Raw genomic sequence first — 15,680 nt, 5'->3', positions numbered from 1 at the left:
TGGAACAATGTAAACAACACATCAAGTGCATGAGGCTCATTACTACATTAATGTTCCTTCAAGTATGGTGGTTTACAGAGTGAAACTAGAAAATATCTACATGATGCATGTTGGTATGACACAGTCGGCATATTCAAATGGTAAAATGTCCTGCCCTTTCCTGATGGTTTCACATACTAGACAGACTGTTGCATGGTGCTTATTCAGTAAGGACAAGAGTCCCTAGAGAATTGAACTGTGACGATAGAGAACAGTCTTTTTTCTATTCATTGCATTTCTATCTATAACACTAAGTGCGTTACAGATGTGCTCTACTGAATGAGCCCCAGTTGTCCAAAACCCAGATTGAAATGAAACTGCACCTGCTATTAAGGATGGGAACAAAAACACATACAACCAGCAGCTTTGCTGCATGCTTGGACCCCTAATAAGAGATTAGTTGGTCCTAGTTAAATTTTCCAGTTCAAGTTTAAACATCGTTCAAAACACATAAAAACCTTGGATTAAGGAGATGTTTTCCAGACAGATAACACTCATACACCAATGGTTGTTATAGTCCTTTTTCCCCTCTCTTCGGGTTGGCTCATTCTTGATAACCACAGAACTTTCAGAGAACAAAGAAAATGTCCATTAGAAAACCTCAGCAATTGATATGTCTTGTGCTTTCGTTGTCGTTACATAGTGGTTTCTCAACTTCTCAAAGTCAATTTTGCTCTAAGAACAAAAATAAGTACATATATTCTATATATATATTCTATATGTACTGCTTTGTGATGCTCTTGCACAATTGATCTACAGTTATTCATTTTTCATCCATTCTGAGAAAAGTCTTCTTGGCTCCTCTGAATATAGACCACTACCACATTGCCCCTCCCCCTTTTCAATGAAGTACCTTCTCCGATATTGATACTTATCCTTTTCGTGTGTGATTTGAACTGTGCGTTATGCCTCGTTTTAGAACAGTCAATGCGGTAAATGTCCTATGGATAGGAGGACAAGAGGGAGAGGAGGTGCGGACTCCCCCTCCACAAGGCCAAAACAAGGAGGGGGTAAACAGTGGTCCGTCTAAGACAAAGAACATACCGAGTTTGCAAACAGGTCCTGTAGCACTAGTCTATACACAAGTCCATTTTCCTAAATGTGCTGCTATGGCAAGCACACATGCGTGAGTCCATATGCACATGTTCACCACCATCTTTATATGTATGTTTGCTTGCTCTCCCATGTGGTTGTCCCATGTAGTAGAGTTTGGTGTCGAACTGTTCACATGATGCCGTTGGTGAAGTACTGGAAGCCGTCGTAAAGCTTGGTGGTGATGGAGCGCATGGTGCCATCCACCATCTGCTCCACCAGCACCTGTAGCTGCTCCTCCGTCAGGCTCATGTGGAAACGTTCCTTCAGGTAGCGGATGGTGCTGGAGCCATGGAAGCAGGGTAGGTGAGAGCCTGGTGGGGGAGGAGAGAGGGGAGACCCAGGGAGAGGGAGTCAGAGGAGTTGCAATCCCAAGACCACAGAGAAACCGGGCAGATAGATAATGTTTATGGAAAAACACCACAACACACTGGTCATGCTAATATACCGTTTTAGCTAACAGTACCTTGCTGCATGATCTCCACTATTTGGACCACCTTCTCCATGTGTTTGCCAGCAGCTATCAGGCGCTGGAGCATCAGCATCTTGTAGTAGTTGAACATGTCTCCATCCAGGCCTCCCATCACCTGAGAGAACCACAGACAACAGAGGTTAGTCTTTACACATAAAAAACCAACAGGTTATGCAGGCTACTGCAGCTAAACAGCAAACTCGCTAATAGCATCTTTGAACACTAACAAATGTATGCATTTATGCAGTGAACATTTTGTGAGGTTTCTAGCTAGATTGTTAGGCAGCTAGTTGTATGATCAATTCCACAGTGTTCTCCAGTTTACACTTATATGACAATGCAAATTCGCATGCAGTATAATTCATTTGACTCACATCCACAAATTCGCTGGTGAGCTTAAAAGCGGAGGTCTCAAAGCCCAGGTTCCTGGGCGAGCTGGACAGGATGAAGCCAAAGTCAATGTGGATTATGTGGCCCTACGAGTCCAGGAGGATGTTTCCATTGTGTCTGGAGAAAGACAGAAAGGAGATGAGGGATAGGGGAACTGAGTAAAGGGTATAGGAATAGAGGAGAGGGTGGGATGTGGTAGTTGATATCAGACCACAAAAACTGTGTTTACACAGGCAGCCCAATTCTGACCTTCTGCCCAATTATTGGCAAAAGATCAGAATTGTGCAGCCTGTGTAAATGTAGCCAAACAGGCTCAAAGACAAAGGAAGCTAAGAGGGGAAATGGAACATGTGAGTAATGTAACGAGTGAAACTGAAGAGGGGTGAAAAGGGAGGGCTGCCCACCTGTCTTTAACCTGCAGCAGGTAGCAGATGAGACTGTAGCCGGCGCAGCTCTCCACAAAGTTGCACTGGGCGGTGAGGAAGGCCTCGGTGGTGTAGCTGCCGTGCTCCTGCAGGAAGTAGTCCAGCAGAGACAGCTGGCTCTGCTTCCTCACCTGGAGCACAGAAACAGCATTTTGTATGAAATAGCAACAGACACAGTATTCCATTAGAAAAAGCTACCGACACGGCATTCCATTAGAATTAGCAACTGACACGAAATTACTTAGATTATCAAAATCTTTCATCCCAAGAGGTACTGGATTACATAGCTAAACAACTCGGCTTGAAGTTATTGTTAGGCAACTTTGTCATGAGATTTCAAGTGCACAATTGGGTCCATCTCATTTTCTCTGCTCACCTGGTGCAGAGAGACAAAGTTCAGCACGGGCTCGATCATCCCGCTGTCCGATGACATCACCAGGATCTTATAGGGCTTGATCCACAGGGGGACGTGCTCCTGCTCCCAGATGGACTGGAGAGGAAAGGGGAGTAGTGGAGCGAATTAGTGATTGAATGAATGCTAATAAGAATACATAATTCAGAGCATTTCTGTGGAATGGGACTCTACTGTGGAGAGTCAAGTACCTGTAGCTGGCTGAGCACCTGGAAGGCCAGTAGCTCTTGCCTCAGGTCGTCCCCACACTTCACGATGACCGACAGCAGCCGCCAGTTTGGCAGGTGACCGTAAGGGGAGCCCTCCCTTATCCGCCTGAGGGATGGAGAGAGCGGAAAGAAATAGTGAGACACAGCAAATGACTTTACAATGCCACAATGTGTTGTCTTCGCTGCACTAAGTGGGACAGACATGTATCCTCGGGTGGGGGATTGTGTATGCCCATCCATTTTGTCTCTTCTAGTAATTACACTGCTCAAAAAAATAAAAGGGAACACTTAAACAACACAATGTAACTCCAAGTCAATCACACTTCTGTGAAATCAAACTGTCCACTTAGGAAGCAACACTGATTGACAATATATTTCACATGCTGTTGTGCAAATGGAATAGACAACAGGTGGAAATTATAGGCAATTAGCAAGACACCCCCAATAAAGGAGTGGTTCTGCAGGTGGTGACCACAGACCACTTCTCAGTTCCTATGCTTCCTGGCTGATGTTTTGGTCATTTTGAATGCTGGCGGTGCTTTCACTCTAGTGGTAGCATGAGACGGAGTCTACAACCCACACAAGTGGCTCAGGTAGTGCAGCTCATCCAGGATGGCACATCAATGCGAGCTGTGGCAAGAAGGTTTGCTGTGTCTGTCAGCGTAGTGTCCAGAGCATGGAGGCGCTACCAGGAGACAGGCCAGTACATCAGGAGACGTGGAGGAGGCCGTAGGAGGGCAACAACCCAGCAGCAGGACCGCTACCTCCGCCTTTGTGCAAGGAGGAGCACTGCCAGAGCCCTGCAAAATGACCTCCAGCAGGCCACAAATGTGCATGTGTCTGCTCAAACGGTCAGAAACAGACTCCATGAGGGTGGTATGAGGGCCCGACGTCCATAGGTGGGGGTTGTGCTTACAGCCCAACACCGTGCAGGACGTTTGGCATTTGCCAGAGAACACCAAGATTGGCAAATTCGCCACTGGCGCCCTGTGCTCTTCACAGATGAAAGCAGGTTCACACTGAGCACATGTGACAGACGTGACAGAGTCTGGAGACGCCGTGGAGAATGTTCTGCTGCCTGCAACATCCTCCAGCATGACCGGTTTGGCGGTGGGTCAGTCATGGTGTGGGGTGGCATTTCTTTGGGGGGCCGCACAGCCCTCCATGTGCTCGCCAGAGGTAGCCTGACTGCCATTAGGTACCGAGATGAAATCCTCAGACCCCTTGTGAGACCATATGCTGGTGCGGTTGGCCCTGGGTTCCTCCTAATGCAAGACAATGCTAGACCTCATGTGGCTGGAGTGTGTCAGCAGTTCCTGCAAGAGGAAGGCATTGATGCTATGGACTGGCCCGCCCGTTCCCCAGACCTGAATCCAATTGAGCACATCTGGGACATCATGTCTCGCTCCATCCACCAACGCCACGTTGCACCACAGACTGTCCAGGAGTTGGCGGATGCTTTAGTCCAGGTCTGGGAGGAGATCCCTCAGGAGACCATCCGCCACCTCATCAGGAGCATGCCCAGGTGTTGTAGGGAGGTCATACAGGCACGTGGAGGCCACACACTACTGAGCCTCATTTTGACTTGTTTTGAGGACATCACATCAAAGTTGGTTCAGCCTGTAGTGTGGTTTTCCACTTTAATTTTGAGTGTGACTCCAAATCCAGACCTCCATGGGTTGATACATTTGATTTCCATTGATAATTTTTGTGTGATTTTGTTGTCAGCACATTCAACTATGTAAAGAAAAAAGTATTTAATAAGATTATTTCATTCATTCAGATCTAGGATGTGTTATTTTAGTGTTCCCTTTATTTTTTTGAGCAGTGTATATTTCTATGTACCAATCACCCACCTGACTTTCTCCTGCCAGGGCTCCTTGAGCGCCACAGTGGACGGGTCCTCCGGATCTTTCCGGAACGTTGTGGGGGTGTGGGCCAGGTTCTCTGATAGACGTCGCCTAAGACAAAAGAAACATGCGTTTGTAAAACAGCTATCCAGACCAAAACTCTATAACAAGAAAGTCTTAAAGAGAAACTACAAGCTAGCAGGGCAAGTCTGTCAGGCAGTGACCCTGTACCTGATGTCGCCAGCGGCGATGAAGACAGGCTCCTTGCTCTCCGTGCTGGTGATGCTGTCCACAGAGAACTGGGAGATGTTGTCACTGCTACTGGTGTGGCCTTCTGGGAGCTGGAACCATAGAAGGACCCCAGAGTTAAAGTACATTCAAATCTGATTCACCTCCTCCTTCCCCAACAACCTAGTCATCAAAATGTGACTTAAAGTCAGACGGTGCCACCATGTGGTTGCCATGGGTACCTACCTCCACTTCCAACTTGCCGATGTCATCCACGGCCCAGGCCTCGTCGTCGTTGTCGTAGTTGGGCACGGTGGAGAAACTGCCGGCGCGCTGCTCGGCTGTGATGCCAACGCACTCCGGGAGGAGGTTGTCCACAGAGCGGGCGCTGCGGATGCATGTCTCCGGGATGCGCAGGGGAATGCCGGACGTCTCGAACCTTTCGCACTCCAGCACCTCCACGTAGATGATATACAGGGCCTGAGAGGAAAGGGAGAATGAAGAGGTCACTGGAGTTCTAGACCTATTTTTGTAAGGTACATTTATGCAGGAAGTCCCATTGACAAAGAGCATTGGGGCCCACTCCATCTAAACTCCAGGCTCCTCAGGAAATAAATAAACTAACAAATGAGTTAACTAATTAATTGTGTCAAACTACTAGGCATTCTGGTCACCTTGTTTTTGGAGCCTGTTGTGTGTGTGTGTACCTCCTTATACATGTGTATTACAACAAGTTGCCTCACCTTATCTTTGGAGTTGAGCACCACGGCCTGTGTGTGGGGAATTCGCACCACGTGGAGGTCGAAGGCTGCAGTGGGCAGCCAGACGCGGGCTGGCAGCTTGTGGTTGAGCTGTGACAGCTCTGAGATGAGCTGCCAGGTCTTCTGCTCCTTGGTGGGCAGCGTGGCCAGCCGCTTTCCGATGCCCATCAGAGACTTGATGAACTCCCTCTGCAGTGTCAGGCTTAACGGCTACAGAGAGGAGGAGCAAGGTTAGGAGGAGGAGAGCTGGTTAGAATCTAGATCAAGACAGATGTCTTTTTGTGTTCTGAAGACATTTACAACAAGCGGCACATCTTTTTTTTAGGGTCCTTCCATGAATGACTACACCCACAAAAAAAAAAAAAAAAAAGAGGCTGAGAAAGGAGGGAGGAAGATGGGTATGATGGGAATTGAAAGAAGGATGTTTTAGGAGCGGAATCTGAAGAGAAAACCAAGGGGAGGTATCAGACTAAGAATGCATGGGCACAGGGAGAAAGAAGCAAATAAATTAAATTCTGTCAACCCATTGCAGTACCACATACCAGCACCAGAGATCAGTACCACAATGGTTAAAATGAGAGAGACTTGAGCGAAACCCAGATACCAAACAAGCTCTTGGGCCTTGGAGATGTTTAGTCAACTTATGGTGTCCAATATCTTCATATTTAAAGAATGAGCAATATTCAATACCATTATAGTAGGTCAAAGTACAAATCTAGGAAGTCCTTTGTTCTACAGTCCACCATTAAGGCTACTTTGAAATTAGATAACATCTCAATCATAAGGTTACTATATAAAAAAAGTACTTACATTTTGTTTTGTTATGGAAACAAGTTCCAATTAAGTAGGCTAACATATGTTAAAATACTTAACACACAAGAAAAAAAGGTTAATTTGTTAGTTCTTAGTTAAAGGTGGACTCAGTGAAATGTATGTTGCCACGAGCAGCACCGCAGATATTGAGATGAGCGAGATAAAATACTTTGCTCACACAGTCGCACTGTTACAGCATGGTAGCCAAGGGACCAAAACAGCGGAGAAGTTGAGCCTCGCACTTCAACGCTCTTAGTTGTTGTGGAAATTGACCCACTATGCTGTTTACTTTCTGCATCTACGTCATCCCACTGAGTCTACCTTTAATACCAGGTAGGCCAATTTTTGCCACATGAACTACTGCCAGTGGCGTATTTGTTGCTTAGGACTACCATGTAAAATGTGTAAACGTGTGTAATTATGACTGACTTTGACTGACTCTCCTTCAGTAAAGGTTACTCCAGGTGTCTTTACATTTAGCTGAGTCTCCCCATTCCAAAACTCCCAGAAGCATTTTTCAAAAACATGAAGCAAGTTATCCGATTACAGAGAGAAAAACAACCCAAGGGGTTGAGACCATTGCACTACATGCCAATGTCCATACTTTTATACCACAAAGAAATCATGCCCAATGCATACATGTGCTAGTTGGTGTGGACATTGAAACAGAGCCTAGAGGTGGCGTTGACACACAGATTAGGGCTAGGGCTGTTGCGGTGACCTTATTACCGCCAGTCACGAGTCGTGACCGCAGTTAAATTCCCGTTGGTAAAGGTACTCCCAATCCAAAACTGCGCAAATGAACGGTGCTGATGGATAGCCTACCAAACTTGCTAATGGCCTGGAACTCAGTGCTCTGTTGTCCCTCTAATCACATCATGATTTAATTTGAATAATCTGAATGATGAGGACAAATAATTATGGGAGTTACAGTTCCTGTTCCGAAATGGACACGGGAAAGCCCCGGACCCAATATGCATCCATTTTTAAAACCTCTCCCGAAAGGACAACTGGTCTGATCCGAGTGAGGGAAGCAGCAGAAAAGCCAATTGTTTTGCTACTTTATTCAACCGGACCCATGGGAGGGGAGAGAGCGAGAGCGAGGCTGTTAGGGAGTGGAGGCCGTTCGGTGTGTGTGTGAATGTATGAGTAAGCACCATGAGCCTGAGAGAGAGACCGCAACCACTGTTAACTTCTTGCTAGTTATTTATCATCCAATCCGATTATTCAGTACCTGTCTTGACTGTATCAAACTGAGAGAAGCTAGCTAACTCGGCTAATTGAGCCTAGCCATAACATTACTGCGCTTTTCACCGTCCTACCGTTAGCCTACACATAACTCCACTCAGACTATAGCGTAAATAGCAGCATACCCGTTGGCTTTTGGTCGTTGTAGCCTCTCATTTCACTTTTAATTCCATCTTCCATTGATTAGATCTCCCCCTCTCCAAATCATCAATATATAGAGTTGCATCATGCAGCCCTTTATGTTTTGATTTCTAAGACATTCCCTGGTTTATAAGCCTATCACAACTAAATCAATAATGGATTTTATTGTGATGGCTATATTAAAAATGTACTTTGACTTTTTAAAATCTAGATGTTCCAAAAGCGCGCTAAACATGTTTATGTTAATTAACGGTCAATTACCGTGAGACCGGCAGTCATTTGCATGACAATTACCGCCTGCCAAAATGTCATGACCGCCACAGCCCTAGTTAGGCCTATTCAAAACCACAGATTTTCCAGGACGAGGAACCTGTATTTCATAGCATTTCCTTGGTCTTTTTGTGTTGACAGGCAAACCAAGCAGCTTCCTTAGCATTCTACTTTTGTAGTCAAATGTCAAAATGCCTTTCCTGTGAAGAAGTGTATTTTCTGGATCATGACCAAACGTCATGACTTCCTGACATTACTTCCAGAGTGGACAGGACGTTCTGTTGAGGAAGGGCCCCCGAGTGTTACTGGGATTGGATTTCCCTATTCAAAACAACTGATTCTGGACCCATGCTTAACGAGGCAAAATAATTGGTGTTCCAATCAAATAAAGTGGCTGGGTAACACTTCCCAAAAATGTAATTAATAGATTTGAAAAGGTAGAGTGCTCTATCATATAGAGTCAAGTCCTGTTAGGGCTGGCACAATTACCGTATATATTTTTTTATTTTACCTTTATTTAACTAGGCAAGTCAGTTAAGAACATATTCTTATTTACAATGACAGCCTACACCAGCCAAACCCAGACGACACTGGGCCAATTCTGCGCCGCCCTATGGGACTCCCAATCACGGCAAGTTGTGATACAGCCTGGAATCGAACCAGGGGGTCTGTAGTGACGCCTCAAGCACTGAGATGCAGTGCCTTAGACCACTGCGCCACTCGGTTATGGATGAAGCCGGCACGAAAATAAAATAACCCGTCTTTTTTTTTGTGGAACAACTGTTCATGGACTCAACAACATGATGAAACTTTGCTCCTTGCTGAAACAAGCAAGGTGTTGTAGCAAACGAGTCTTCTGCTCTATTGCACTCCATTGTAAAGTGCAAGGGTGACAATATACACTACATTACCAAAAGTATGTAGACACCTGCTTGTCAAATATCTCATTACAAAATCGTGGGCATGTTGGAAGATGTTGGAACATTGCTGCGGGTACTTGCTTCTACTCAACCACAAGAGCATTCGTGAGGTCGGGCACTGATGTTGGGCGATTAGGCCTGGCTCGCAGTCAGCGTTCCAATTCATCCCAAAGGTGTTCGATGGGGTTGAGGACAGGGCTCTGTGCAGGCCAGTCAAGTTCTTCCACACCGATCTCAACAAACCATTTCTGTACAGACCTCGCTTCGTGCACAGGGGCATTGTCATGCTGAAACAGGAAAGGGCCTTCCCCAAACTGTTGCCACAAAGTTGGAAGCACAGAATCGTCTAGAATGTCATTGTATGCTGTAGCGTTAAGATTTCCCTTCACTGGAACTAAAGGGCTTAGCCCGAACCATGAAAAACAGCCCCAGACCATTATTCATCCTCCACCAAACTTTACAGTTGGCACTATGCATTTGGGCAGGTAGCGTTCTCCTGGCATCCGCCAAACCTAGATTAGTCCGTCGGACTGCCAAATGGTGAAGCATGATTCATCACTCCAGAGAACGCGTTTCCACTGCTCCAGAGTCCAATGGCGGTGAGCTTTACACCACTCCAGCCGACACTTGGCATTGCGGATGGTGATCTTAGGCTTGTGTGCAGCTGCTCGGCCATGGAAACCCACTTCACGTTGCTTCCAGAGGCAGTTTGGAACCCGAAGACAGACGATTTTTATGCGGCATGCGCTTCAGTACTCGCCGGTCTCGTTCAGTGAGCTTGTGTGGCCTACCACTTTGCGGCTGAGCCGTTGTTGCTCCTAGACGTTTCCACTTCACAATAACAGTACTTACAGTTTACCGGGGAAGCTCTAGCAGGGCAGGAATTTGACAAACTGACTTGTTGGAAAGGTGGCATCCTATGACGGTGCCACGTAGAAAGTCACTGAGCTCTTCAGTAAGGTCATTCTACTGCCATGGTTTGTCTATGGAGATCACATGGCTGTGCTCGATTTTATACACCTGTCAGCAACAGGTGTGGCTGAAATAGCCAAATCCACTAATTTGAAGGGGTGTCCACATACTTTTGTATATATAGTGTATTTGACCGCAACTGGATCCAAATAACTGAAAATGTAATTCTCATGCTGATTAGATTTTCAAATATGTAATGCATTTCAGGAGTCTAGCCTAAAATGAGCAATTAGCTGTAGGATACTTTCCGGAATGTACCTGTATAGACAGTAACTGCTCACCCAATAGACATGTAACCAAAGTACACGTTGCTGATGACAACTGCCTTGGGGATAGAGTCGACAGGGAGACCGAGCCTGAGGCTTGGGTTACCTGCAGAACACAACAAGGTGTGGCAGAAATGCATTTTCTCTGTGTGCATGTACGTCAGCAGTAGAGCAGACGTCCTTTGCACTTGTTGTCCAGGTGATTGTTGAACACAGGGCGACGTGTTAGAATACCATTTTGTAAGGGCGGAGCTAAAATCGGGTGACAACGCATAGCTCCTCTGTACTAGCCTATCTGATAAGGAAGTCAGTCTAAAGACCTACAACTGATTTTACAGCAGTCAAATCAATGTTGAGGCATTTGCCTGCCACCGAACGTCTTTATGTTCAAGTGAATAATGCTGGGCCCGACATTGATACTTGACCGAACGGATAAGTAAAAAATAATAATAAATCACGCTAAAAATCACAAAAATCAAACAATTATGCTACCCCAATCAGAATTTGATCAAAGTGTCCTCTGTTATTGTAGGCCTACAGGCACGAGTGGTCTTTCAATCATTCAGTCGCAAGATGTGTTTTTGAGATCAAAGCGAGACTAGCTCCACGTGAAAATGTTGATATTGATTGCTAGTTAGTGAGCTATTTACCCAGTTATAGCCAATTTTTGGTCAGCAATGAAAATCTTGGAAAAGTCATGGTGTGTCCATCACCTGCATGTGTTCAGGTGGGCAGTGGCCAGAGGAGAGAGAGGGTGAGAGACAATGCGCAGCAGGTAAAATAATGATATCGCCTATAGACTTAACTAGATAGCCATTTCAAAACATAGTGAGTGGCTGGTTCTCGCTAGTTAACTATTAGCATGTATTAATGTCATTGTCATGTCAGATGTCCTATATCCAGATAAACTTTCCACCGGCACTCACGTATAACCGCAAATGGCCGACATGCAGTTGATACAGGTGTGTTGATGAAACCAATATTGCATACTCCGGTTGTAAAACAGTCTCTCAAACGCTCAGAATTTGCTAGGATTCTCCTCTATTCAATACTGGCCATGTAATTCTGACATATCTATATATATATATATATATATATATATATATACACACACACTACTGTTCAAACGTTTGGGGTCACTTAGAAATGTCCTTGTTTTCAAAAGAAAAGCAATTTTTTTGTCCATTAAAATAACATCAAATTGATCAGAAATACAGTGTAATACGCGCTTTCTATTCTGGTTAGAGCGCTGTTCTGTGAAGGGAGTAGTACACAGCGTTGTACAAGATCTTCAGTTTCTTGTCATTTCTCGCATGGAATAGCCTTCATTTCTCAGAACAAGAATAGACTGACGAGTTTCAGAAGAAAGTTGTTTGTTTCTGGCCATTTTGAGCCTGTAATCGAACCCACAATTGCTGATGCTCCAGATACTCAACTAGTCTCAAGAAGGCCAGTTTTATTGCTCCTTTAAAATCAGCACAACAGTTTTCAGCTGTGCTAACATAATTGCAAAAGGGTTTTCTAATGATCAATTAGCCTTTTAAAATGATAAACTTGGATTAGCAAACACAACGTGCCATTGGAACACAGGACAGATGGTTGCTGATAATTGGCCTCTGTACGCCTATGTAGACATTCCATTAAAAATCTGCCGTTTCCAGCTACAACATTAACAATGTCTACACTGTATTTCTGATCAATTTGATGTTATTTAAAAAATGGACAAAGAAAATGCTTTTCTTTCAAAAACAAGGACATTTCTAAGTGACCCCAAACTTTTGAACGGTAGTGTATATAGAAACAGAAATAATTTGTGTAAAGCGACAGCTGCATCTGTAGTTAAACCCCTCATGTATGTTTCCATTGAATCCCACTCTGGGGGGAAAATGGTGCTATCTGAATCCACCACAGTGCCCCAGCCCGGCGGCTATGTTGCCAAGACGACGCGAGGTGGGCAGGAAGAGGGAAGTATTGTGGCGGAGAGGGCATACCTGGGCACTGACAGCTGAGCCCAGACTGTAAACAAAAAAGGGCTGTAATGCAACACCCACCCAATCTGCACTGCGGGGGTGGTCCCACTCACATTACAGCGCGGCTCAAAATTGTGGACATATTTCACAGCATTCTTCTTCCTCTTCACTGTGATTGGTGCCTCTTGGTTTTTCCTCACTGTTGCCATCCAGCCAGAGGCCAAGTAAAAAGATCAAAACAAAATTAGTCAGGTCAGTCCTTAGGCCAATAACCAGGACTAACAAGATGGCGTGTGAAGCCTTATCAATAAGGACTATCAGTACAGTATTTATTATCAAAGCAAAATGGACTGCTTGGCATCCAACTAGTGATCACTGTGTACTAATACCACAGAGTTTCTAAACCCAGAGGCGCAACACGCGAGACTTCCCATAATGCTTGCGAAGCAGACTCAGCAGACCAGACCAGGGTTTGGTAAGTTAATGGGAGAAGTGAAAAATGTATTCTTAGTTGTTAAGTTTCTCGAAATCTAAATGCAACACAGATTCAAGCTAGGCTTAAGTAGCGGAAACCTCATGAAAGTGACAGGTTTTTATTTGACAAAAACTTTGATATAAAGTTGTTTTTGTTGAAAATAAAAACCTGTCACTTTCATGAGGTTGTAGTAATGACAGTTTCCGCTACTTAAGCCTAGCTTGAATCTATGTGCCTTTGATTTGACGGCCTGCACGACCGTTAAACCCGACGATGTGTTTCTGCACATGAGCTTAGCTAGCTAACGTTGCCAAAACATCACCTACAAGCGTGATCGGGGATTTCTATTGGAGAAGCAGTTTCTGCCCATCTTTGCTAATACATCCTAAAGAGCAAAGTCAATAAAGCGAAGTGCCCTTGAACTCCTTTGGGCTGTTGGTTGCATTCTGTGGATTGTTAATGTGCTCCACCTGCCCTACAGGATTCTTCACAGCACAGACACAGATTAAACAGGGATCACTGGCCACAACAACATCAGCAGGGAGGTTTGATGCAGGCATACGTGGGGAAGGGAGGGGAGGAAAACAGAGTGAGGGAGAGCGAAAGAGAAGGAGAGGAGATTAGCTGAGAGAGGGATGGGTAGAGGATTTTTAAAAAGGATGACAAAAACAGGCACAAAAAACAGAATAGAGAGAGACTAGAGGTGAGAGGAAACATTGGTAGTAGGGAGAAAATGCATAACACAGCAAGATGCCTGGGAGAGTCCAAGAAAGCTTTGAACGAGGGGAGAGGGACCGTCTTTCTGCTATAGTTCAGGACCTTGTCCCATCTAAAACTACCCAATTTGATTTCTCATAAAATAACTGATCCCCTGATGAGAGAGAGAGAGGACTGACAGAAGGTTGCAAGCCAGACAATCAGTGAGACCGAGAGAAAGGCCAGACAAGAGGAAGCAGAAAACTTCCACCAGAACCATATCGCTCGTCAACACTGACACAAATCCTGCCCCAACACAAACATGCTCACAATAGCATCTGCTAAACAATCTAATGTCTGCAATGATAGAAAGTGACCAATTTTTTCACCAAGCTCTCCATTCGAGAGGGACCCACACTCAACCTCACTCTGACACCAGCTGCAGAGCAATCTGGCTGAGAAGTCCAGCCAAAAAGGAGAGGGAGGACACTGCACGCCCAAAACAATAGGGAGGGAACTCTGGAGATGTGGGACAGATGCTACCTAACCCCACCCCCTTCTTTATTAGTTAGACTGAGGGTAGTCTGGCTAGACCATAGAAAGAGCTGGAATAACGCTCTTCAATGTCCAAAACTCGTACTCCTGGTCTCCCAAAGAATATTAAATTTTTACAGAACAGTTTTTGCACAAGTAATATTATTGTGAGACATGGAAGACGAGCCTGCAAGTCGCAAGCAAACGCTGCACCTGCGAATAATAAAAAGTATTGCTGACTCAGCACACTCCAGCATGGCTGATCCAAGTTTCCCTTGCTGAATCCCACAGTGTTATGTAGGACAACCATTTACTACTGACACACAGATGGAGAAAAACTTGGTATTCAGGTTACTCAGGGTTTCCTGTGCTTTATCATCCATAGGGACTATAAAAGAGAACATGTATGCAACAGGCCTACTATTAAAGATTAAAAACGTACAAAGACATTCTATACTCTACAACTCTGATCCCACTCTCCCTTCCCTCTTTTTGTATGACAAAATATGTTAAAAAAGGTACTCACCTCATCGTAGCCGCTTTCCACCTTGGGGTTGCTGGCTGTTCTCCTGAGGCTACTCCCCAGGCTTGTGCAATGCGTGGCGTCCGACTTGGATCGCTGATGTGTCCGCTTGGAAGGCGAGAGGTAGGCATCGGCAGGGATGATTTGGCTGTCGGGGGCCGGGGGCGGCTCCACGGTGTGCCGCTGGTGGTGTCGAATGTGGGCAACGTCCCGCAGCCCAGGGCTGGCGTCCGCAGCACCGGCGGGACCCACACCTTTAGAAGCTGAGTGGGGCTTTAGTTCGTCTGAGAGGATTAGCTTGCGCAGCTTGGTGCCGCGCGAGTGGCGATGGGTAGAGATGTGCATGTCGGAGGAGTAGGCGCCGAGCAGCCATGCCGCCTGCAGGGAGAAGGCAATGCTCTGGCGGCAGCGGTGCACCACGTAGGGCCGGATGGCGTCGCCCATATCCTCGTCCATATAGGAGATGCAAAAAAGTTTGGTTAAAATTAGAGCTAAAGTTAAAGATGACTATATGGGAGTAAGAGAAGAAGAGTCCCATTTAAAGGTCCAATGCAGCTGTTTTATCTCAATTTAAAATAGTTTCTGGGTAACAATTAAGTACCTTACTGTGATTTATTTTAAATTAAAATGGTCAAAAAGAAACTAATAGCTTCTTAGCAAAGAGACATTTCTCAAGCAAGAATTTTGATAGGACTGTCTGGGAGTGGTGTGAGTGGGGAGGGGAAAACTAGCTGTTATTGACAGCGGTTTGGAGGTGTGATGTCACCAGGCAGGCCAACATTTCGTCTCACCACCATAGAATGACATTTCAGGCGTCTTTTAAAATGGCTCTTACACTAAAAACGGCATTGTAATCTTTCAGAATTTCACTGTTATTCCAACCTCAGTGTGGAATATATATAAAACACAGGAAAATCATGTTGACTACACTAAGGTTTTTAAGCAAACCTGGGACTTGAACCAACTATGAGAAG

At 45.3% G+C, this 15,680-nt stretch overlaps 1 pseudogene across 1 annotated transcript; it reads right to left on the bottom strand.

Annotated features, from left to right (window-relative positions):
- Nucleotides 1-754: 754 nt before the first annotated feature.
- On the bottom strand, nucleotides 755-15,162 carry LOC311131974 (phosphatidylinositol 4-kinase beta-like; annotated as a pseudogene). The gene is made up of 11 exons: nucleotides 14,710-15,162; nucleotides 5,861-6,088; nucleotides 5,364-5,597; nucleotides 5,121-5,230; nucleotides 4,896-5,000; nucleotides 3,022-3,145; nucleotides 2,795-2,908; nucleotides 2,398-2,549; nucleotides 1,978-2,110; nucleotides 1,598-1,718; nucleotides 755-1,445 (listed from the first exon to the last, which is right to left on the bottom strand). The product of its transcript is annotated as a phosphatidylinositol 4-kinase beta-like (transcript).
- Between the last annotated feature and the right edge of the window lie 518 nt (nucleotides 15,163-15,680).

This window comes from Coregonus lavaretus (genome assembly GCF_964263955.1).
Source record: "Coregonus lavaretus genome assembly, chromosome: 7".
Lineage (NCBI taxonomy): Eukaryota > Metazoa > Chordata > Actinopteri > Salmoniformes > Salmonidae > Coregonus > Coregonus lavaretus.
This window is presented reverse-complemented; position numbering and strand designations above follow the sequence as displayed.